At 40.1% G+C, this 24,734-nt stretch overlaps 1 long non-coding RNA gene across 5 annotated transcripts; it reads right to left on the minus strand.

The window, feature by feature from the left end:
- Positions 1 to 8,980: 8,980 nt before the first annotated feature.
- LOC118393219 (uncharacterized) lies at positions 8,981 to 22,936 on the minus strand. 5 transcript variants are annotated; one of them, XR_008063928.1, is made up of 5 exons: positions 22,434 to 22,936; positions 20,766 to 21,110; positions 20,591 to 20,658; positions 13,430 to 17,669; positions 8,981 to 13,192 (listed from the first exon to the last, which is right to left on the minus strand). It is a non-coding gene; the product is annotated as an uncharacterized LOC118393219 (long non-coding RNA). The 5 variants fall into 5 exon arrangements; XR_008063929.1 differs by having other exon boundaries at positions 20,766 to 21,931; XR_008063927.1 differs by lacking the exon at positions 22,434 to 22,936 and having other exon boundaries at positions 20,766 to 20,853; positions 20,978 to 22,427.
- Between the last annotated feature and the right edge of the window lie 1,798 nt (positions 22,937 to 24,734).

Genomic DNA, 24,734 nt, shown 5'->3' on the forward strand with positions numbered 1-24,734 from the left:
GGGTTGGATGATACTTTACTCATCAATCATCTTGGGAAAAAAAATGGAAATCAACCAATCCGCCGTTGTTAACACAATGGAAAGGTCAAATGCTTTATTATCTAAATGTTGAAAGTGCATGGGGGATGGAGAGAAGTAAAATGGTGCCGTTTGAGGCCATGTAACGGAGAGTGATACGGGCGCCGGAGATGGAGGTGTGAGTAGGTGTGTCTGGGCAGGGGTTATGTTGTGGATGTTATTGTGCGTCTGTATGCTGTCATTTTTATGTGTACAGTATGTTGTGAATGTAAAAAATTGTTGAGGCCTACTGTGCAGTATGGGCTGAGGATCGATCCAGTCGCTGTGCCTGAGAGAGGCAGGCCGCTCCAGCCAGGCAGAGCCCCGGAGAGCCTTGAGACAGGCGGGCTCTTTGTTTGACACGCTCCACGCTACTTGCAGCACAGCAGCCAGCCTTCCCTGCCTCCCAGGCTCTGTCTGGAGTATCAGCCTGGCTGGGCCCACTGGGAGCTGGGTTCGGCAGCGCAGGCCACAGGGCTCAGATGGACTGCTGATGGGTCCTTCTGCTCAGCAGCCCCGCGAGGCCAGGGCAGGCAGAGAGGTGGGGAGGTAGACAGGTGTGTTTATGCTCTGCCTGTTGCCCCTCCAGGGGCCAGGACAGCTGCCCATTGCATGGGTTTTGGGAGGGGGCAGAGAGAGACAAAGAGAGAGAGTTTATTGTGTGTCAGATATTGAAATGCAAAGACATGGCTTCTGTACAGACACAGACAATGTAAGGTACAGTGTATAGTTATGAGATACAGCGCAGGTATGCACTGCGGAAGCAGAGTGGCACACTGCATAGGACTACACTTCAATAACATCCCAGCAAACCACAATTGGTTCTGTGAATGTTCCCAGAACATTCATTAGGATGTCCCAAAAGTTCTAATAACACAAACACTGTCCCGTTGTGCTGATGATTATACAATGTTTGCAGAAAAATGTGCCTGATTTTGCAAGAAAGTTCCCAGAACAATTGTTTATACATAACCTGGAAACCTAATAAGAACCTTAGGGGAATGTTATGCGGTTTTTGATACAGATGTTGTGCACAACAACAAGGATATTTCCTTTTGCATTATTCTGGGATAAAAACTATAATTTTGTTATCAAAAACATAACTTTTTATATTTTGGGGATGTTATCATCCTAATGTTTGATAAAACACTAACTCGAACTCAGTGGGAATGTTCGCTAAATTCCTAGGAATGTTAGCTAATGTCCTGGGAATGTTAGCTAATGTCCTGGGTATGTTCCTGTTTTGCTGGGATGAGGCTCAGCCCACTGGGCACAGACGTCAATTCAATGTCTATTCCACATTGTAATTTAGTTGAAATGACCTGGAAACAACGTTGATTCAACCAGTGGGAGAACACCCCCAGATCAATGATTAAAGAGTGTGGCAACATTTAAAAAATCACACATCCAGAAAGTAATTTTTTCTATATGCTCCCAGAGCAATTTTGGGTAATAAAAAGGGCTTCTCACAGTCATAACCATTTGAGAATATTATGGGAATAGTAGCCAAATTGACAGGAATATGACATGCTCTTGGAACGTCCTCTCTATATGCTAGGTTGTACACCAGGAGTTTGGAGGCAACAGAGGTTGGTCTTGGGCTCAGGGATCAGTAGGCTGCAGGTCTCAGGGTAATCAGGGTTTGGGGAGTGTAATCATACCAATTAAGTCCTAATTACAATGTAAACACATTCTGCTGCCAAGACCAGAGCCCCCCAGAGTGAGGCCTCTGCACCAGGGCAGGCCATGCAGTTCAGCCTCCAGCCTCCCCCTGCAGAACAACTTGGCTCATACGCACACAGCCAAATGACAGAGCACAACCATCCAGACCTACTTTGTAAAGTGACAGGACCACACTCAGTCACTTAGCTAGTAACACTGACTTACTGTACATGCACTCACTCATAGGCATACGTACAGCACGGAAAGGCAGACCTGGAGCATTAAGCCAAAACATGCAAAGGAAATCTATTGTAGCCCATTGGTGGAGGGATAAATCCAGTATAAGTGAATGTAAAAGAGATCTAGACAGGGCAGTGTCAGCTGCCCCCTCACCCCAGCCTCTGGTGCTTGAGAATGGAGAGGTAGTATGGAGGAGCCCTCTGGAGAGGGTGCAGAGAGGTGACGAGATGTCACTGTGCTGTCAGCTCCCAGGATGTGTTATACAGGGGTGGACTGGGAGAGGTTGTACTATGTCTCAGGTCAAAGTGTCACCAGGACCTGTTGTTCCTTCAGAGGAAAAATAAAGACTTCCACCTCTTTCTGTCATGATTTTTATTTGATCTCTCTTTGTCTATTGCTTCCTCAGATCTCCCCTCTTTAAAACAAAACGTCTCAGACTTTCCCTCTGTCTGTTTTCTCGCGCTCCCTCTCTCTCTCACACAGCTAATTCTAAATGCTTGTCCCATGATTCTCCTTAACAGTGAGTGATCTGTTCCACCATCCCTGTTGTCTGTAATGTATCCCATGACTGTCCTTGGCAGCCAGCCCTTCTTTGATTCTCTTATTGGGCCGTGGCCTGGCCAGTTCAACCCCTCATGGCCCTGGCCCTTCATCCTGGGCCTTGTCTGCCCTCCCGAGCCATGTCAGCCCACCCCCAGTGCCACATAACCAGCCTAATCATCATGCCACTTTCTGTTACCCATGTCATCCCTCACTCCACACTCCCTTGCCCATGTGCTAGTACCCAGCCAGCTGCTACTCAGGTGGGGGTAGGTGTGGGCAGGTAATGACAGGACAGGTGTCGCCATCCAAAGTCCCCCCAGAATCTCAGAATAATATGATCACTGTGTATCTGTAATGGGAGGCATGCATAGCAATGTTTCCTCTATTGTTTTGCTGTATGTGAAGGCCTTAGGTGCAATACTATGGTATCTTGTGAGGTCAATGATTAGCAGTATTAGGACAAAACAGGTGAGACCAGTGAGTAAAAATAAGATGTGCCAAACCTCGTATTTTCAATAAAAGTATTTTAAAGGTGGTTTATAGGCACAGTATGCCACTAGTGTTCAGTCTCTCAATGGCAGCAGCATATCTGAAAACAACGCTGAGTAAATGAAGAATACATTTGAACAGCTTGATAAGCAACGGCTTTGGTTCTGTCTCATTACTTTAGTAAATGTAATCCCCAACCCAAACAGATTCCCATCTTCTGGCTCTCTCCCCCTTCGCTCCCTCCATCCCTGTGGCTGTATGTATTACTGGCTTTTTCCATTCACAATGTAGTGTAGGCGGGCTTGACTACTCCCACACCCCCTTCTACTCACCCACTGTACAAAGCCAAATTATATTCCATAAATGAGCCAGGGAGCAGCGGCCATGGTTGAATGGTTGTGTAGCTGAAGCTGAGGCAGTGTCCAGGGGAGAAAGAGGGCGGGGCCAGAGGTCTGGGAGAATGAGAGCCTTTCACAGCCGCCATGACCTCACTTCCTGTCAGGGCAGCTCTCAGACGTTACTCCAGTGTGACCTCATGTTTTACTGTAGGTTTAAGGAGGGGTGGGGCCCAGAGAAACAATATGTTACTGGTCTATATTGGGGCTCCTCCATCTGAGAATCACTTGAACATCATGAGAACAATAGCAATAATTGTACCCTCTCCTGTCCCGCATATTCAGTTCTGGTTCATATCCATTTGCAACTGGCCAGTCATATGTCTATGGCAATGCATCATTGTCAATCATCTGGACTCCCCCATTGCCCCAACTCCTCCAAACACACAACACTCAGACTGTGAAACACAAAGCGTAATGCAATACAAGCCCATGGAAAGATGATAAGAGGGGATGGAAAAGAGAAAAATGGCAGGAGATATAGGCGGGGCAAAAATGTCCAACTGACATTTTACCGCAACAAGTTCAACATGCTAAATCATCCATGGAATGAATTGGTGTGTGTGTGTGTGTGTGTGTGTGTGTGTATGTGTGTGTGTGTGAGAGAGAGTTGATGGTTTGGAGGGGTCGGTGGGTGGAAATGTCTGACATAGTGATTTAAAAATTGAGGCAAAGCCCTGCACCTGAAGAGCAATCACCACACTGATCCCTGTGCCCTGACTTGTGTCACTGTCATTGGGTGAGATATATTGACAACAGAATGACACTGAAGGAGTGGTCTGTCTGTAATCTGTGGTGCTGCAGATGCCAAGGTTAAATTGTTTTGGGAGGAGGTGGAACTCTTACTCTTCTTCTTAACGTACAACTTTGTGGCCGCAGCTTTATGTGCTGCTATACATGACATTTTTATACACTGTAAAAAAATTACTCTTTGGATCAACCCCCCCAAAAATACTTCATCTGTTCAACAAATGAATTAGTTAGGTTTTCACTATTTAATTTTTAATTTTTTTTTTTAACCAGATTTATGATTCAATGTCAAACGTTTTTTTATTATTACCAAACCTATATTTCAAGTTGCAACCTATTTATTTCAACACTCAACTTACTTTCCCCCTTTGGTTAATCCATAACAAATAGCTGACAAATGAATATTTCATGTAAATACAAAACATTCTTTCAACACAAGCGAATTAACAATAAATTCCAAAATCAAGTTGGTTTCAATAACTTATTTAATGTTTTCAAACATATTCTTTACACTTTCAAATTTAGTAGCAACAATATGGTTGCCAAATATTGGCTACCTTATAAGGCTATTTAGTATCACATGCACTCATGCAGGTGTAATTACAGATGCTGGCAGTGTACAAGTTTAAGTTTGAATAACGAATACAACAGACTAGGGCTGTGACAGTCATTACATTTTGTCAGCTGGTAACTGTCACGCAAATAACTGCCAATCTCAGGTAATTGACCGTCAATGGACATAAACACATTAAGCATCTCCAGGCATTTATGCATTGGACGAACATAATAACATAAGTCGTCCTTAAGTTAGGCCCTGATCTGGCTATGCCATATGGCTGTGGGCTAGCAGCCTACACTAGTTCATTTAGCAGACAATATTTGCTTACAATTCCAGAGGCATTATTTTATGGTAAAAATAATACAATTGAACATAGCTGAGTAAAGACTTTTTTCCCCCGAACAATTTCCAAGTGAGCACATGCGGCTATTCTGTGTTGAGCTGAACAAAGTGATCATTTGAAACAGGTCCTCCTATATACTTCATTTAGAGTTATTTATGCAACTTCAACTGTGATGCAAACCTTAGGCTATATGTTTTTATTTAAAATCAAATCAAATTCTATTTGTCACAGGCGCCAAATACAACCTTACTGTGAAATGCTTACTTACAAGCCCTTAACCAACAATGCAGTTCAAGAAATAGAGTTAAGAAAATGTTTAGTAAATTAACTAAAGTAAATTCGTACATTATGTTAAGAATTTGCTAAATGTATGATATAATACAAAATGTTGTAATACATGCTAAGGCTGCATGTTGCGACTCTAACAATGATTTGAAAAAAGGTTGCATGAAAGTTATGCGCTCTGCTCTGTTTCTTGCGCAGGATGCACACACTTAAACCCTAACTCCTTGCCTAGCTAACATTAGCGTTAACCACCTAGCTAACATTAGCGTTAACCACCGAGCTAACATTAGCGTTAACCACCTAGCTAACATTAGCGTTAACCACCTAGCTAACGTTAGCCACAACAAATTGGAATTCTTAACATATCATACGTTTAGCAAATTCTTAACATATGTTCTTACAACCAGGTAGACGTAACAATGGTAAACTTAAATCCAGGACACAGCAATAAGTATGGTATGTATTCATTTGTGGATGATGAACATCCACTAATGAATACATACCATACTAGTTGCCGTGTCCCGGATGTACATTTACTATGTTACGTTTATCCTCTGGTTATAAGAACACGTTTCACTAGGCTGTGTAGGCTATGGGCTCTCCAACCCTGTCCCAGGGGTCCAAGGCCTTTAGCAGGGGTTCCTAAACCTTTTCTGACCACAACCCCATTTTGATATCTGAAAATTCTCACTACTCCAACGGTGGAAAAAAATAGGTAATTAACAGCCAATGTTTATTTATTGGAGCTATGAAGGTCAATTGCAAAACATTCTAACAGTATTTCTGATTGTTTTCTCAACTCACCCTCATACTTTTAACGTGAGTAGTTGACAGTCAATTGTAAATGAGTCTGACAATGTATATTTTCTTACCACCACTAATGAGATGGGTGTGCTTGATGCATGTCACCTCTGAGCTTCTCAAAGTCAGGTGCTCACCTCATCTCTCCTGTCACATCCAACCTGGATCGATATTTGTTTTTAATGCAGACGAGAGCACTGAATCAGTGTACCATGGGTTTTAATGCTCAGAGGGAGACAGCACAGTATTCCCTTTGAGTCAGGAACCAAAACTCCTCCATGGTGACCCGTGAATTCGTTGTCTGCAGCATTTGGTCACATGACAGCTTGATCAGCTGTTCGATTTCACTTAGCACACAGCATGTCAACTGAGCCAGGATCACAGTCAAGTGGATTTTGCTGATTCAGCCACTAGTCTGTCGATTTATTTTGTATTTCCCCTGCATGGTTACGTTCAGTTTCCCAAATATGTCTGTTACGTAGGCCTTGGAGACACTTTGGGATAGTTAAAAGGCCAGTGTAGAGGACCTGAGGGACTGACTGGGTACATATTTTAAAAGCATGTCTGTCACGTATTGGGGTACACAATCGTGGATTGATTTAAAAACCAATAGAATAATCTTAAAATTAATTCTTAAACTCACAGGCAGCCAGTGCAGAGACCTTAAACCCGATGTAAAGTGTGCTCTTCATCTGGTCTTGGTCAGTACCCGTGCTGCATCAGTCTATGTTTTGCAGTTGACCAATGGCTTTCTTGGAGACAGGAGAGCATTACAGTAGTCAAGCCTGCTTGTAATTAAAGTCTCTGTATCAGCCTGAGAGAGAAATGGCCGCACCTTGGCAATGTTTTTCAGGTGGTAAAAAGCTATTTTGGTTACATTCCTGTTTGACTCAAAATGTTTTACCTGGTGTTGTATTGCCCGTGAATTACAATGTGCAGCTAGATTCTCTATCTGTGCTTTGGCTCCAACAATATGCACCTCGGTCTTGTCTTGATTTAACTGGAGGAAGATGTGAGCCATCCAAGTATTTAAATCACTAATAGTCTAATAATTTATCCGTGGAGCTAAATTCCTCTGGTGACACAGATATCTGTGAAAATGTGAAAATCAATGCTGTGCTTTCTGATAACACTGCCAAGGGGTTACATCAGGGGTGGAAAAAGTACCCAATCATCATACTTGAGTAAAAGTAAAGACACCTTAAATAAAAAAAAATAAAAAATGACTCAAGTAAAAGTTGAAAGTCACCCAGTAAAATTCTACTTGAGTAAAAGTCTAAAAGGATTTAATTTTAAATATACTTAAGCATCAAGAGGAAATGTAACTAAAAATATATACTTAAGTATCAAAAGTAAAATAATACATCATTTAAAATTCCTTATATTAAGCAAACCAGACAGCCCCATTTTCTTTTTTGTGTTGTTATTTACAGATAGCCAGAGGCACACTCTAACACTCAGATATAATTGATAAACAAAGCATGTGTGCTATGAGTCCGCCAGATCAGAGGCAATAGGGTTAACCAGGGATGCTCTCTTGATAAGTGTGTGAATTGGACCATTTTCCTGTCCGGCTAAGCATTCAAAATGTAAAGAGAACTTTTGGGTGTCATGGAAAATGTATGGAGTAAAAAGTACGTTATTTCCTTTAGGAATGTAGTTAAATAAAAGTAAGTTGTTAAAATTAGAACTAGTAAAGTACAGAAACCCCCCAAAATGACTTAGGTAGTACTTTAAAGTACTGGACCCAAAATCGAACCTTGTGGAACACCACATGTGATTTTCATTTCCTCTGAGTTATGTTCACCAAGGGTGACAAAACACTCTCGACCGGTTAAATAGGTCCTAAACCAATTTAGAAGTGGACCAGAGAGGCCAACCCACCTCTCCAGTCTGTCCAGAAGGACATCATGGTCACCAGGGTTGAATGCAGCACTTAAATCTAGAGTACAAGGACAGAGTACAAGGTCCGGTACTTTAAGCTGTTTGACATCTGTGTTGGCTCTAAGATAATTTACCACTTTAGCTAAGGCTGTCTCTGTGCTGTGGTGGGCACAGATTAGAATTGTTCAAAAATAGAGATGGTGCTTAAAAAATATTTTGCTGTTTGAAAACCAATTTCTCCAGAATTATTGCATAAGAATAGAAGCTTGGTGATTGGCCAAAAATAACTAAAAGATGAATAATCTAGATTAGGGGTTTCACCAGAGCGGTTTTTAGTGCAGTGGGGAAAGTGCCTGTGAACATGGAGTGATTAACAATAGCTTGCACTTCTTCAGATATGCAAATAAAAACTGTTTTGAAGAAGGTATTGGGGATAGGATCGAGAAGGCAGGTAGAAGGCTTAAGTTGTGATATCACTTTCCTGAGCATGTCTGCGTCAACCAGGGAAAATAAATCCACAGTGCCTTTGTGTGGTAGTCTAGTTGCAAACTCATCATATTTAGATGTGTAGGAAAGTTTACTTAAGTTTGGTAGGATTTATCAGGCCGTCAATGGTTGAGAAGAGCATTCGCAAATTATTCTGATTAATAGTGATCAAGTTAGAAAAATTAGCCCGTCTGGCATTTCTAATTGCCTTGTTATATATGCCAAGTTGTTCTCCCAGAATATCATAATGGACCTGCAACTTTGACTTTCTCCACTTTCGCTCTGCCTTTCGGCAAGTTTCTCTTTAATTGATTAGTTTCTTCACTCATCCAAGGGTTTGGATGTGGCCTTTTTCAACTTTACTGGAGCTATGACATCAATGGTTGCCCTTCATTTGCTATTAAAGTTAGGAACTAAATCATCACAGGAGGAAGGCAGAATAGGTGGTGGAGTATTGTTCATACACTCAATAAAATCTGTAGCAACTTCAGTGGTAAGATTACATTTATTAATAATGCTTTCAGTATTACCCTGTGCTATGGGCAACAAGGTAGTCAAAAATAAACAGTGATGATCAGATAAAGCAACATCAACAATAGAAGATATGTCAATTGAAAGCCTCTTGGTAATAACCGGGTCCAGAGAATGGCCGTGGTTATGGGTGGGCCCAGTAGCATGTTGGATAAAATCCATAGAGCTCAAAATATTCATAAATTCAATGGCCTTGGAGTCAGACTCTTTGTCAAAACGAATATTAAAATCACACAACACAATGATTGTATTATAGTTCTCAAGGACACTTTAGTTGTGGCCACTTTAGTTGTGATACAAACCTTATCAAAACATATAGGCCTATGGGCTAGGCTACAAGATGCATGCAACTATGATTGGAAAAAGTGACAAAACAACACCTTAGACTGCACAAGCTGGGCATCAATCAAAAGTGATGATATTCTCATCCATCACTCTATTCTCAATGTAATCTTGTCTTTACATATACTGCACTAAATAATATATGTGTGAAATTCCTTTTAGAATGAGCCATTATTATGCAGGGGGAAAAAAGTAATGTCATCCGTGTGCTTTTCCCACTGTTCATTTTCATGCCAGTCAGGTAGGCTACTCTGATTGTAAAGTGAAGTAATGTGCTTAATATTTTTTTTCATTTTACTAGGCAAGTCAGTTAAGAACAAGTTATTATTTTACAATGCCGGCCTATCCCGGCTAAACCCTCTCCTAACCCGGACAACGCTGGACCAATTATGCGTCGCCCTAAAGGACTCCCAATCAAGGCCGGTTGGGATACAGCCCAGGGTCGAATCTGGGTCTGTAGTGATGCGTTAGACCACTGCGCATAAATATATATAAACCTATAGAAAGCTTATGGGACCCTTCTCTTTTTAATAGAGGCCATCAAAACTCTGTTTTCTCACTCAGTTGCATAGCATAGCCTAGAACTATTGCGTTACATGGGCTTATAGGAACACTTATTTAATTCCATGCATCAACCAGCTATGAGGAGCTGGCTCTCACTGAGCAACATCTGATCTGATTCTGCTCAAACTCTGAATGCCAGGGCTGTCATGAAGTGTTTGATTTGATTTTCCATTGCATTTGCATCAAGATCAGAGCGATTAGAGGGACAATAGAGTGCTGCGTGCCAGGCCATTAGCAACTGGCCGTTTACAAGTTTGGTAGGACACTAATGACCATCAGCGGCATCAAAAGCTCAGTTTTGGAGAAGCCTATTTACTGTGACTGCAGTCATGACTCATTACTGCCAGTGTGGCGGTCATATAGTCACTGTAACAGCCCTACAATAGACCACATAACTGGAGTTACATTCACTCACAGGGGTGGATAAGAAGAACAAACTGAAAGCCATGCCCCCAATAAGCCACACCTCCAACTCTTCTGATAGGCTGCTGCCGCTACATGGCCCCCTCTGCTATTCAATGTATACACATGAGGTGTTGTATGCAATTTAGAAGCTTTCATTAAATTCCAAAAATATCATTGATCTGTCGAATTTGTTATTTGATTTCAGACAAATTGAATAGAATAGGTTGAATTAACCAAAGAGTAATTTTCAAATATTTCAATCATTAAAAGCACTTCAGATGAACAACAGCGTCATCCCACTTTTTACAAGTCCCTTGGGTTAAGGAAAATTCAAGATTTGTTTTTAAATAGATTATTATGCAGTGATTATTTAAGCAATAAGGCATGAGAACCTGGGAATTATCAAAGCTGTAACGGCGTTCTTCGTTTGTCAAAAGAGAGTCGGACCGAAATGCAGCGTGGTGGTTACTCATGTCTTTAATGAAGGAAGAGCGATACATGAAATAACTATACAAATGCAAAACAACAAAACGGAACGTGAAACCTACTACAGCCTATCTGGTGAACACTACACAGAGACAGGAACAATCACCCAAAATACACAGTGAAACTCAGGCTACCTAAATACGGTTCCCAATCAGAGACAACGAGAATCACCTGACTCTGATTGAGAACCGCCTCAGGCAGCCAAGCCTATACAACACCCCTAATCAGCCGCGATCCCAAATACTACAAACCCCAATACGAAAATACAATAACCCCATGTCACACCCTGGCCTGAACAAATAATAAAGAAAACACAAAATACTAAGACCAAGGCGTGACAAAAGCCAAGTGTCAGGAACAGCCCTTAGGAGGGAGTTATTACACGATAATCTCCGGGTTTGAGGGGCTTTTTTGTTTTTCTAAAACTGTTACCAACATATTTATAAAAATATGAATGACATTGTTTTTATTAAAAACATTATTTTAACAAGTAAATTAGTTTTTGCATTTTTAAGTTGATATCCAAGGTGGCTGGTCGGCAGTCCTCATGTTTTGACCCAGTCGCTCATTCTAATCATTCTATTAATTTGACTAGCAAGCAGAGATTCAATGATGAGAGACAAGAACTTCAATAAATAATTATTTAAAAAATATCCAATAGGCCTACATAGGCAACAACTATTTTGGTTGACGAGTTCGAGAAAACCAAGCTAGTTGGTGATGTTAAAATAGTGACGTTTCTGTTGATATCCCACGAGTGGAAGAACTGTCCATGGTCCTGGCGCTGGTTGGTGACAGCCAGTACTTGCCTCTTCCTAGTAAGTATCTTCCTCTGACCCATCAATCGCTGGCACTTTAACCTTTCCTGAGTGCTCACTTTAAAGTGCATTAACATTATTTTATCATGCACACTGACTAGATGAATCTGTCTGAAAATAGGCCTTTTAATGTGAAACTTAATCTGTTACTTTCATACCTCAAGAGTTTGTTACTTTTCATACTTATAATCAAGAGTAATTTACTATGTTTACTCGATTTGAGACAGGCATAATAGGTAAATGTCTTCTTTAAGCAAACGCAAACATGAATTAACTCCTGATTATCACAAATGATTAATTTACCCTAAATAGCTAATGATGCACTTGTCTGATATAAATGTAAGATACAATGTTGATTGGGAACCATTTTCTTCCTGTGTGCATTTTTTCACTCAAAAGTTATTGTTTATAAAGCCATTACACATTTGTCCTTCAACTATATATATTAGGCTTAATAAGATTTATAATATATGTGTTAGAGTCTGGGTATATGCGGTGTGTGTGGAATATATTTGATATATTGATATATTTATTTCAAGACCTCATCCCCCGTCTCTGACCCCAAAATCAATACCTTCATTTATGGTCCAACACCTTCAATCAATTCTCGCCCCATTCCCCACTACAGTGGACTGCCTCAGACTGGACACATGTTAGCAGGGCTCCAGCCCTGTTTTTCCTGCTGGCTGGCCACTGTGTTTCTGTGCACTGGGAGGTAACTGCCCACTCATATCCTAGATTGGATGCTGTGATCATCATCTCACGCTGTTCGGTCCCCTTGCCTTGCCTTCCCTCCGCCATCCTGCCCTTCTTTTTACCCTCCTCCCAGCCCTGGCCTATTCCAGTGTGTGAGCTAGCTCAGATTCATAATAAACAAGCATTAAAGCAACAAGCATAACAATTACATGCAGAGCTCTCTCCCCTTCCATCTCTTTGTTTCAGTCTTTTCTCAGTGACATCTATTTATGATCTTATTTGCCTGAATTATTGATGCATTGTGAAGACATGGTGCATCATTCCTGTGGCCACATTGCAGCATTAATCTCCTATCGATGTTAACACCACTGTTAGTGTTCAGATGACAGGGCCTTGCCTGGGCCTGCTGGAGCTGTTTGAGCGAACCATGTCGTCAGTCCCCTTTTCACAAGAAATACGAGTTAGAAAAAAGTGTGAGGGGTTTTATCCCTTTTTAAAAATGGAATGAGCTGGCGGTAGCTCTCAAGCAGGCCTTTCCCTCCGCTGGATTTATTAGCCAATTTCCAATACCATTGTCTTTCACTTCAATCTTAGAAGTGAGGGTGCACCAGACGGAATATAGGGCTGCAATCATCCGAGTGTGTGGCAACAAAAGCTCCAGCGCTCGCACCTGGAACTCAATAGATATTCATGGACATTTAGAGAAGGAAATAACTTAATACCGACAGTGTCGATGGAATAATAGCCATTTCCTGCCTGACTTGCAGCCCCTCAGAAAATGAGATTCTGCCGGCCGTCATTTTTCTTGTCTGCTGGGTGTTTCCAGCGCAGAGGTCTATGGCTGCAACGACACTCTCTGCATCCGCAATGAGGAAGAGATAGAGAGAGGGAGAGAGAGAGAGAAGATGGAGAGGGGAGGGGGGGTAGAGAACACATCAAGGGGCACAGAGTGAAGGGAGAGAGCGAGACAGAGGATTGTTGTCAAATGTTCTTCCCTGAATATGAATAGTACTATTTTATCTGAATAAACAACAACAACAGCAGCAAGAACAACAACAATAGTTATCATCATCATCAACATAGCTATCATCACCATCATTCAGAGGTTGTGGACAGGGCCACTGTGTGTCTGAGACTTCAGTCATCATAGTGGAGATTCAGAAAGCATTCTCCTCTCCAGTCCAGAGCCACTCCCAGACTGGGCAAAGGCAAATATTTCACAAGCACCTTGATTAAGATTGATTATCACTGCAGGAGTGTGAACTGCCTGCAAGGAAACCGCTTACACACACACACACACACACACCACACACACACACACACACACACAGTTCACTAACACAAACAGACCCCACAGAGCCCCAGGACAGCAACACAATTACACCCAACCAAATCATGAGAAAATAAAAAGATAATTTCTTGACACATTGGAAAGAATTTGCAAATAAACTGAGCAAACCAGAATGCTATTTGACCCTAAACAGAGAGTACACAGTGACTGACCCAAAATTAAGGAAATATTTTACTATGTACAGACTCAGTGAGCATAGCCTTGCTATTGAGGCCGCTGTAGGCAGACCTGGCTCTCAAGAGAAGACGGGCTATGTGCACACTGCCCACAAAATGAGGTGGATACTGTGCTGCACTTCCTAACCTCCTGCCAAATGTATGACCATATTAGAGACACAGATTTCCCTCAGATTACACAGACCCACAAATAATTCAAAAACAAAGTCCAATTTTGATAAACTCCCATATCTATTTGGTGAAATACCACAGTGTGCAATCAAAACAGAAATATTTGTGACCTGTTGCCACAAGAAAAGGGCAACCAGTGAAGAACAAACTCCACTGTAAATACAACTTATTTTTATGTTGATTTATTTTACCTTTTGTACTTTAACTATTTGCCCATCAGAGACAGAGACAGACAGACAGTAATCCACAGAAAGACATTTCATTCATACCTGCAAAAAGTACAACAATATAATGCCACTTTAATAATATTAACATATCTTACATTACTCATCTCATATGTATATACTGTATTTTATACCATCTATTGCATCTTACCTATGCCGCTCGGTCTTCACGCATCCATATGAGATGTGTAAATTTTGTGTCCAAAGGCCATTCATTTAATATAAAAAGATAAATATGGATAAAAATAACAATAAATTATTCAACTCTTACCTGTTTTTGACCCAGACATATTTGTGTTGCAAACTATTCAATTAAGGGAGTTATTGAGCTCTAAAGTGTCAAAATGTCCTTCAGTGGAACTGTCCGGGTTAAAATTGTAATGACAAAAGTGTTTTTAAAATGTATAAATTCATCCTAAAAATATAAATGAATACCCATGGCATAATTGTGTTAGTGTTTGCAACAATATATAGAACAATGGGGGACATAATGTATCTAAAAAATATTTAACTTGAATAACTTTTGTCTGGACTTTTGAGCTTCATCAATGTCATTCAGTATAACAAATTGTAAAACGTAATTGTAAATAATATCACATGATGTAATCATGTGACAGTGTGTGACATCACAAAGAATACCCATTGAAGACCCTCTATCAATGTGATGAGGTGAGTAAATTTCTGAAATATTTGATGATTTCACATTTTCACCCTCTAGTAACAAAAACGCATATCCTTCAGTACAACACAGAAAACATTATTTTAATGTTATTATTTTGTAAAAAACTATATTAAATATGAAAAGTAAGGATAGTCTTTATAGGTCAAGGTCATTACTTTATATAGGTATCTTGAAGTTGAATTTGTGTACCTGCATTGAATAGAAATGTACCAGTTACAGTGTAACAATGCATAATTACAACATTAACTATCATATACTAATCGTGAAATAATGCAACTTAATGCAACGTAAAGTGTTGCCACAGGCTCAAATTATAGTAAAGTGACTATTATTAACATTAGCAATGAAATAGTAACAAAACATGTTTGAGAGAGAAATGGACAGGGAGTTGATTTAACTTTGAAACTTTGATTAAGTGTTATCATTGTATAGCCTACTAATAATAGATTACTAGTAACATTTAATGGATGTGAACTATTAGATTTTCATTTTTTTTAGCTATCAGAGAAGAAAAGATCATCCACTGATCCATACAATCTGATGCTGAATTTTTTGTTTAAAAAAAAACATTAAATCAGAGGAGGTGCCGTGAAAAAAATCTAACGAAATGTGGTGATGAACTTAACTCTGAAGGAAACTCCTTTGAGCAGCCCCCTGAACAACTTTATTTTATTTACAACATTATTCCTACTTGAATTAAATTGTACCTCATCCTGTTAAAAAAAAAAAAATTTAACCTTTATTTAACCAGGCAAGTCAGTTAAGAACATATTATTTTCAACGACGGCCTGGGAACAGTGGGTTAACTGCCTGTTCAGGGGCAGAACGACAGATTTGTACCTTGTCAGCTCGGGGGTTTGAACTCACAACCTTCCGGTTACTAGTCCAACGCTCTAACCACTAGGCTATGCTGCCGCCCCGTTAAACTTTGTTGCATTGTAAAACCCATATTCTTTATGTGTGGCGTATGGGTAATTTCTCTCTCTCTCTCTCTCTCTCTAGTATGGAACCGATCTAAGTTCAGCTAGCCTGCAAATTTTAAACATCGCATCCTGTTTTTTTACAAAGTTTTGTATCTTGAAAAAATAGCTAAAAGAAAAATACTAATAGTTCATAGGATAATTATTGTTATTGCTGAAGGAATCACATTTAATCAATATTTGTGGGCCTTTTGATGTGTCATTCAGGGTATCAAAATATTGTGATACAGTATAACACAAGTATTTTATATTAAAATATACAATAACTTTGTTTTGTTGACTCAGAGAGACAAAAACAAATCTCAAAGGATGAAGTGAAAGATATTTTCATTTTCAGTGTAAGGCAGGAAGTTTATGTAAAAAACATTCAACAAATTTTGAGTTGTACCCATGACACATCAAATATTTAGTATTCAAAATAAAATAATGTCATTTTTTCTGGGTAGTTATATTTCTGCCAGTCTAAGCATGGATATATAACCTTGTAATTATGAAAAATGGGCATCAAATTTAATAAATATTTTAAAAAACACTTAGTGTTATACTGAATTACATTTTACTAGGGTACATTCACATGAATCACAATAAAAATGATTGGCTTTATTCTTGAATATGACTAATAGAAGGGCATAGGTGACACTCCAACAAACATATAAAAGCCTTTTAGGGAATTGTAATTGCTGTTTTATTTTTTTTGCTACTTTGAAAACCTTATACGTCTTTGACCCTTGTGTGTGCATATTCTTATTCCACCCCTTTAGATCTGTGTGTATTAGCTAGTTGTTGTGGAATTGTTAGATTACTTGTTAAGATATTACTGCACTGTCGGAACAAGAAGCACAAGCACTTCGCTAAACTCACAATAACATCTGCTAACCATGTGTATGTGACCAATACAATTTGATTTGGTTGTATTGCTGTAGTTGCATTGTTGACAGGTGAGCCTGGAAATAAGCATTTCATTGTACTGTGTACACCACATGTATGACAGAGACATTTTGATTTTAGATTTCTCTGGAGAGAAAGAGCACAATGGAATGCATATTGAGAGCTGTGCCCATTGTTGATCTAAGAGACAAAGGATTCCTTGAAGCCTCACTTCTACTCAATTTCAGAAAGCAGCTCTGTCTCCCCTCCCCATTACCTGGCCAGTCACGTTATACTGGCCAGCCTCACCATGAATTAAACATCTCACAGAGGAGCGCCAGCTCTTATTAACTCCACCTCCCTCCTCCATACTTCTTCCTTTCCACTCCTCTCTACGCTGAATGAAACAATGGTCTGAGAATATCAGGACTGAGTAGAACATGGATACACCCGTTTCCTCCTTTCTTTTGTTGGTTGTAATAGTCACCCAGGTTACCAGTATAGTAAACAATCATAAACACTGTGCAACTATAAGAGGATGGATTCCATTGTAAAACCATTTTGAGGACTGGTGCTTGTCGTAAAGCTTCCAAAGGGATGCTCAGCATTGGATGACAGAACATCTCTCTCTCTCTCCTTAGTTATCGTGGGAGTCCAGGCTTTTCCAGTGTGTCCCAGAGGCCTGTCTCTTTAAACAGGCTCTGTGTGTGGCTGTATGTGGCTCTGTGTGGCTGTGGGTGCATGGTGGTGGGTAGGGGCCAGCTTCCAGTGGGGGCAGCAGATAAGCAGTGTGAGACTGGGCACAGACCCTCTCTAGCAGTGTCTGGTTGGGCCTTGGTCTCCTTAGTGTTGGTCTACCAGGGGTTGGTTCTGGACAGGCCTCTGGTGAGAACACACAGGTCAGACAGTAGTGGTTTAAAGGTGCTGTTATACTTGGCGGACACCAAGAGGAGTGCAGACACGCCCTTTGGTGATCAGCAGATAATAGCAATGTGTGTTTCAGTAGATGAATGGAAGAGGTAAAGCAAAGGAAAGAGAGTGGGGGGGATGTGAGGAGGAGCATTAATCTGATCTTGGAAACCTCAGAGACAAGGCCGGTGTGAGCAAGCCATACACCCTGACAGAAACCCAAGCAGATTGCTCTGCTGCTTTGTATTCCAAATTAATTGGCCTCTGAAGATCGCCCTCCTCCACAACACCTCCCTATCCACTCTACTCACTCCCCCTCAATTAAAACTAGAAGTAGCCATGCCCTCAATATGCTGCTCCCTCTCTCCTCGCTCCCAATGACTTCTCCTCCCCCTTGTTACTGGGAACAAACTGGGCCCTTACACCAGGGCTCCACGTAGGACCCAATCAAATAGGCTGGGGGAAGCAGCAGTTATAATGGAATTGAGGTATGTCTTGTGTGGAACAAGATGATGCTGATCACAGTCTTTTCGAAGGGCCCATGCTCAGACTAGCTTATGCTCTTGATGGCAAAATAAATGTCAGTCAACATAATATGCTAAAGCACCAGTTGTCTGCAATTTATTTTGCCATCAAAACACTTAATCCACAGTTTAGCTTCGATCAGGATAGCCAGGGGGGAAGCATTCCCGTTACTGTGAGTGAAACTGTAACTAGATCAAACACATTTCAGTGGAATTAATTGATGTGATGCAAGCCAACTATACATCCGTATCAATGAACAGACTTTATACTGCGAAGTGCATAACATGGTAAATGTGTTGGGCATAACATAACAGCACTGCTTGCCTACAATTACTGTCAGTAGAGTTCATTATGAACTGTGAAAACTCTGTTAACAGCAGGTCAATTCACAGCTATACCTGTGAAACACACCGCTCCCTAACCACAATGCACCCTGACTTCTTATACTAAACCAGAACAACAAACATCAACAAAAAACTAAACACAAATATTTCAACCCCCTCTACAGCCAAAGTCTTATGTGTCTGGACTCTATTCAATCAGAGCTGCTTTAGCAGGACATCCACATGGCGGTTGTTTTGGCGGTGTCGGAGATGGAACTGCGTTAGAACTGTCAAATCCCCAAGCAGCTCTTGGACATTGCCATTGGCTGCACAGAGTAGCATTAAGAGAAATCCCATGCAGCCTTGTTTACAAGTCTAAATACTGGAATGTGAGATGTAATCTACTAAAAGCCTTAAAATGTGAAGTTAATCTATCCCCGTCGAGGAAGCAGGAGATTTTTTGTATCTGACAGGAAAACATTATTCTGATGACTATAACATTTGTTGGCACCTTCAATTCTTTAATTTTCTCATTAAAAAATATTTAAACAAATATTTAAACACAAATTTGCCGAACTACTAAACTTGGAATCAATCCCAACATACCCCTCGTGATGAAGGCAGCCAATGGTCTGCATCTATCTACTATGTAAACACAGCCTCTTGTGAAAATGTGAGCTACTTTCTGATGAAGAGGAACAGATATAGCTAGCTAGCTCCTAGACTGAAATAAGAGTTTTCAAATGCACTTGAAATATGCATGTAACATGTTTGTTTTTTTACATTTAGTAGACGCTCTTATCCAGAGCAACTTACAGTTAGTGCATTCATATTAAGATAACTATGTGGGACAACCACATATCACAACCATTTGGCCAATTTATTGAAAGCTAGCCAATGTTACAGACTAGCCTAACCAGCTACTGTAAATGCAATTTTTTTGTTTCATTGGCTCTCTGTCAGTTAATTAAATTGTTGACTCATGTTTTGGAATGATTATATGTCTAATTTCAAATAACTAGCTGTAGGCTTAAAGAAACAATAATTCATGCACTTTGCATTGAAACCCAAATAAAAACATGTATACTGAACAAAAGTAACCTTTGTGCTTCTGGAACATTTCTGGGATTTTTTTATTTCAGCACATGAAACCAATACTTTACATGCTGTGTTTATATTTTTCTTCAGTGAAGATAGAAAGATGTGTGTGTCATGTGTGCTAGAATGGAGGTTCAAAGGTGACAGCTGCATATTAGCCAATACATATAGCATAGCCTACACATAGCTTACCTTGCAATAGGTAAGGTCTCTAAAAAATCTGTTGTACAATGTGCTGTGTAATAAGATAACCAGTGTTTGATTTCTAAACCAGATGAGTTCTCAAACAGCAGCTGCCCAATACCATGGTGAGCAGTTGGTAAATTAATGTTTGACTTTCAAATACTAAATGTGAGTATACTTAGATGGTTTAAATTATTAACTTTCCTACTAACCTAAAAGTTGACGGTGCCAAAATTTTGCCAATACATTCATTATTTTACTAATTATGACTGAGTGTGCGACATGTTTTCCATAATGTATATACATATGAACAAAAACATTCACAAATAATGATGCTCCTTTTATTGAGTACAGAGGCAAATAGCAAAGGTGTCTTAAGGAGTATATAAATGTAGCCTGGCTAAAGTAAACCCAGCACAAGACAAACTAATTTGGGGTTGTTTGTTCTTTTAAATTTAAAATAGGATAATGTAGAAGGGAAATCACCACAAGATGAAGTCACCATAAAGTAATGTTCAGTCCAAATCACAATCAAGTGAAATAAATCTGTTAGTTAAGTGCATAAAACAATCGGAGTACAATAAGTACAAAGTGAAATGCATAAACTGTAGTGGCTCTGCTTTCTATAGAAACACACAAGAAAATACAGACACCACAATGTTCAGTTATAATAAACTTTCTAACATTTCAAATATCCGAGTACAAGATCCATGAATCATGCATGAAAAACAAAAATACATTTAGTCATAAAACATGAATACTTACAAACACACTGTCCAGGTGATGCACTAACCCCACATAGAACAGTAGGTCCTCATCTCACCCATACTGCACTGGGGGAAATGGCATATCAACAGATAAATTACAATTCAAAAAGGAAACAATATACAACAACCTGAAGCTTTAGACGAAATAGAATGTACTTCTGATAATTACTCACACTTCAAATAATGTTATCATCAACTTCACAACGTGGTTCTGAGAGCACTGGTATTCAGCTAGCAAGAAGCTAACATCCTCATATCAATCTGAAAGTATCAACAGGCTAACATGACCGTCTGGCATAAATATTACAAAATTAACTATTATACACTGCAGATGATGCAAAATAAGATATATTCCGGTACAAGAGGAAGATAAAGTGTAATTTACCCATCTAACTTTGGCTCCAGGATGGATTTCAACAGGTCTCCAGTGTAATTGCTTGTTCTCACTCTTACACACTGCGCAATCCCATAACCGCCGGCACACCTTGTTTATGAATCTCTTAAAGGGATGGTGCCAGCTAGTGGATAAAAATGAATACAGCCATGCGCTTTTACCACCTGGCTACATAAATATAGCGTAACCTACCAATTAATGTATATCAAGTGCTGTGGAAGGCACAATCTTACAATATTGCAGTCAAGAAATGAGAGCTTTACCATCTGTGCCAAAAGCATGGGCCTCTGATGGAGACTGCAGACTTGTCATCAACGCATACTTTAGTATTCCACCTTCTCTCTAGGAGCATTTGTGTGCCCAGGCCTCATAGGCATATCAAAAGGATCCCACTCTGATCACCAATGTAGCTGACTAAAGCTTGTGTGGTCCAGAGACGAGAACACTACCATCTATGGCAAAAGTCTGGGCTCCCGACGAGGACAATAGAATTCTCACCACTGCTTGTTACAATAGTAAAATAATCTGTTTGTCACCGGTTACACTGATTCTACATTGAATTTAGTCTTCAAGGTGCTCAAACAACCACCTGTATGTGTAGTTGGTGTTCCTCAACTCTAAAATGCACTAGACTGTGTCCTTCTGTAGCTCAGTTGGTAGAGCATGGCGCTTGTAACGCCAGGGTAGTGGGTTCGATTCCCGGGACCACCCATACGTAGAATGTATGCACACATGACTGTAAGTCGCTTTGGATAAAAGCGTCTGCTAAATGGCATATATATTAAGATAGAATCCACAAAGAAAAGACAACAGGCATGTGGTCCCAAAATCTAAACAGTGACGGCAGGTCTAGTTCAAACTGCTATAGGATGGTTCTCCTCACAGGTGAGTGAATCAGTCCATGCTTGATGAATAGCACTGCTCTGGGAGCAGGGCAAAGGAGAGCTAAACAGATCATGTGACACAAAAGTGAAAGGCAAGAATAAACAGAATACAGTAAATCACAGCAAAGTAATGTAATTTGTGAGCTAGAAAATGAACATCCTAAAAGTCTGAGGCCGGGTGCTATGTTTTCATCCTACTCCAACTATTGACAAGGATAAAGTTACTTTTACTATTTGTCAGTATGAATGAAATTAGTGGGTCCTGCCCTGATGACTGAAGTACTTGTCCTATATATTTTTGTCATCTTAAAATTACTTGGAATAAACTGATAGCTAAAATTCGTGGAATTTTCGTGGAATGACATGCTAGCTAGTGATAAGGCTATCTGCTTCAGGTAGCTAGCAACAGATCTACTTGTTGTAATTAGCTAGCTAACCAACAAGCTAGCTCCATTACTAAGGTTGCTGTGTTCTAAATTGGGAATCATTTTACAGCTTGGGTTGATGGTATCACGTTTCTATAACGAAATGGTTAGATTACAAATAAACAAAACATTATTTACCTGATAGCAGTGTCAGACGGAGATCTCTGTCGAACTCTTCATTACCAGCTGTCTCTACATTAGTTACGGATAACGTGAATGTAGATCGTACCATGAATAGTACACACGTTTTGATTGGTTTACAGTTTAGTTCTTCGCGGCGTTTGCCTGTCCAGATAGCGAACATGAAAGTCAGTATTTTGTGAAAATTGACATGGCCAAGTAACGTAAATGTTTTCAGAAGAAATAAAAATACACAATATGTTTTAAAAAAACAAGCAAAAAAAACAGCTCCTCAGAGATCTATCATCTCGAAAACTCATGCAGCTTGCTACGGCTCACCACCTATACACCTCAATTAGGCTGATAGAAATCCTAATTTCATTGAATGCCTTTCAATTTGGGCGTCATTATTTCTAAATAGCCTACACTTTCTCGTTCTGAACTTCTAACACGAGTGGGATGGGTGTAGCTTTGTGACAATGATCAAGAGCAGCTGCTCACTGATTTGACAGCTCCAACGCCGGTTAATGCTTGATCTGATTGAATCTAAGCCTAACTTTATACAGTAAACCATTGATAGAATGTTTTAGAAATACTCTTTCTTAAAGTAAAATAATGTTTGCACCTGACACAATTTATTTTTTAAAGGACAGCTCAACACTTGTAAAATAGTAAAAATAAATATATTTTAAACAAAGGACAACAAAACAGCACAACAAACTTCAAGTGAAGATGCTCTATATGCCAAGTTCCAAGATGTTTCAGTTAGGGGAGATGAGAAAGCACTCTCAGAGGAGAATTGCCCCTACGGACAACAAATGCCAAAACAACTCTGATAAAGAAATAGGGGAAGAAAAGACAGAGTGAACAGAAGGAACAACAATTATTTATGTAAATAATGTGCCAGTGCTGCTTATAATTAGTGGAAAAATTAAGCAAAAAAACAAACACAAAAACACCATGCATGTCTAATTTTCTCATGCAAATGAACAATTGAAATTATAAATGGAAATACTGTTGTTGTGGGAGACAGAGAGAGATGCCCTGCTTTTTTCCCCTACTGTTTGTAATTCATTAGTTGGGAAAACAGCAGCAGATGCAGATTCAGTTTGACATGGAGGGTGAAGGTGAGGGAGGCAGGAGGAGAGAGGAAAAGCTGTTGATGTTGAGGATGAGGAGTGTAGTCATACACTAGGTTTGATGTTAGAGGACAGATTGGGAACATTCACATTGCATACAGAAAACATTCAGACCCCTTCACTTTTTCCACATTTTATTACGTTACTGCCTTATTCTAGAATTGATTAAATAAAAATGTTTTCCTCATCAATCTACACATAATACCCCATAATGACAAAGTGAATAAAGGTTTTTGGTCAATGTATTACAAATAAAAATCTGAAATAAATAAGTATTCAGACCCTTTACTATGAGACTCGAAATTGAGCTCAGGTGCATCCTTTTTCCATTGATCATCCTTGAGATGTTTCTACAACTTGATTGGAGTCCACCTGAGGTAAATTAAATTGATTGGACATGATTTGAAAAGACACACACCTGTCTATATAATGTCCTACAGTTGACAGTGCATGTCAGAACAAAAACCAAACCATGAGGTTGAAGGAATTGTCCGTAGAGCTCTGAGATAGTATTGTGGTGAGGCAAGGGTACCAAAACATTTCTGCAGCATTGAATGTCCCAAATGGAAGAAGTTTGGAGCCACCAAGACTCTTTCTAGAGCTGGCCACCCAGCCAAACTGAGCAATCTGGGGAGGAAGGTCTTGATCAGGGAGGTAACCTAGAACCTATGGTCACCCTGACAGAGCTGTGGAGATGGGAGAGCCTTCCAGAAGGACAACCATCTCTGCAGCACTCCAACCAATCATGCCTTTATGGTAGAGTGGCCAGACGGAAGCCACTCCTTAGTAAATGGCACAGACAGCCCGCTTGGAGTTTGCCAAAAGGCACCTAAAGGACACAGACCATGAGAAACAAGATTATCTGGTCTGATGATACCAAGATTTAACTTTTTTGTCTGAATGCCAAGCGTTTCGTCTGGAGGAAACCTGGCACCATCTCTACGGTGAAGCATGGTGGTGGCAGCATCATGTTGTGGGGATGTTTTTCAGCGGCAGGGACTGGGAGACCACTTAGGATCGAGGGAAAGATGAATGGAGTAAAGTACAGAGAGACCATTGAGGAAAACCTGCTCCAGAGTGCTCAGGACCTCAGACAGGGACAAAGGTTTACCTTCCAACAGGACAACGACCCTAAGCACACAGCCAAAACAACGCAGGAGTGGCTTCAGGACAAGTCTCT

Source organism: Oncorhynchus keta, chromosome 14, assembly GCF_023373465.1.
Source record: "Oncorhynchus keta strain PuntledgeMale-10-30-2019 chromosome 14, Oket_V2, whole genome shotgun sequence".
Taxonomy (NCBI): Eukaryota; Metazoa; Chordata; class Actinopteri; order Salmoniformes; family Salmonidae; genus Oncorhynchus; species Oncorhynchus keta.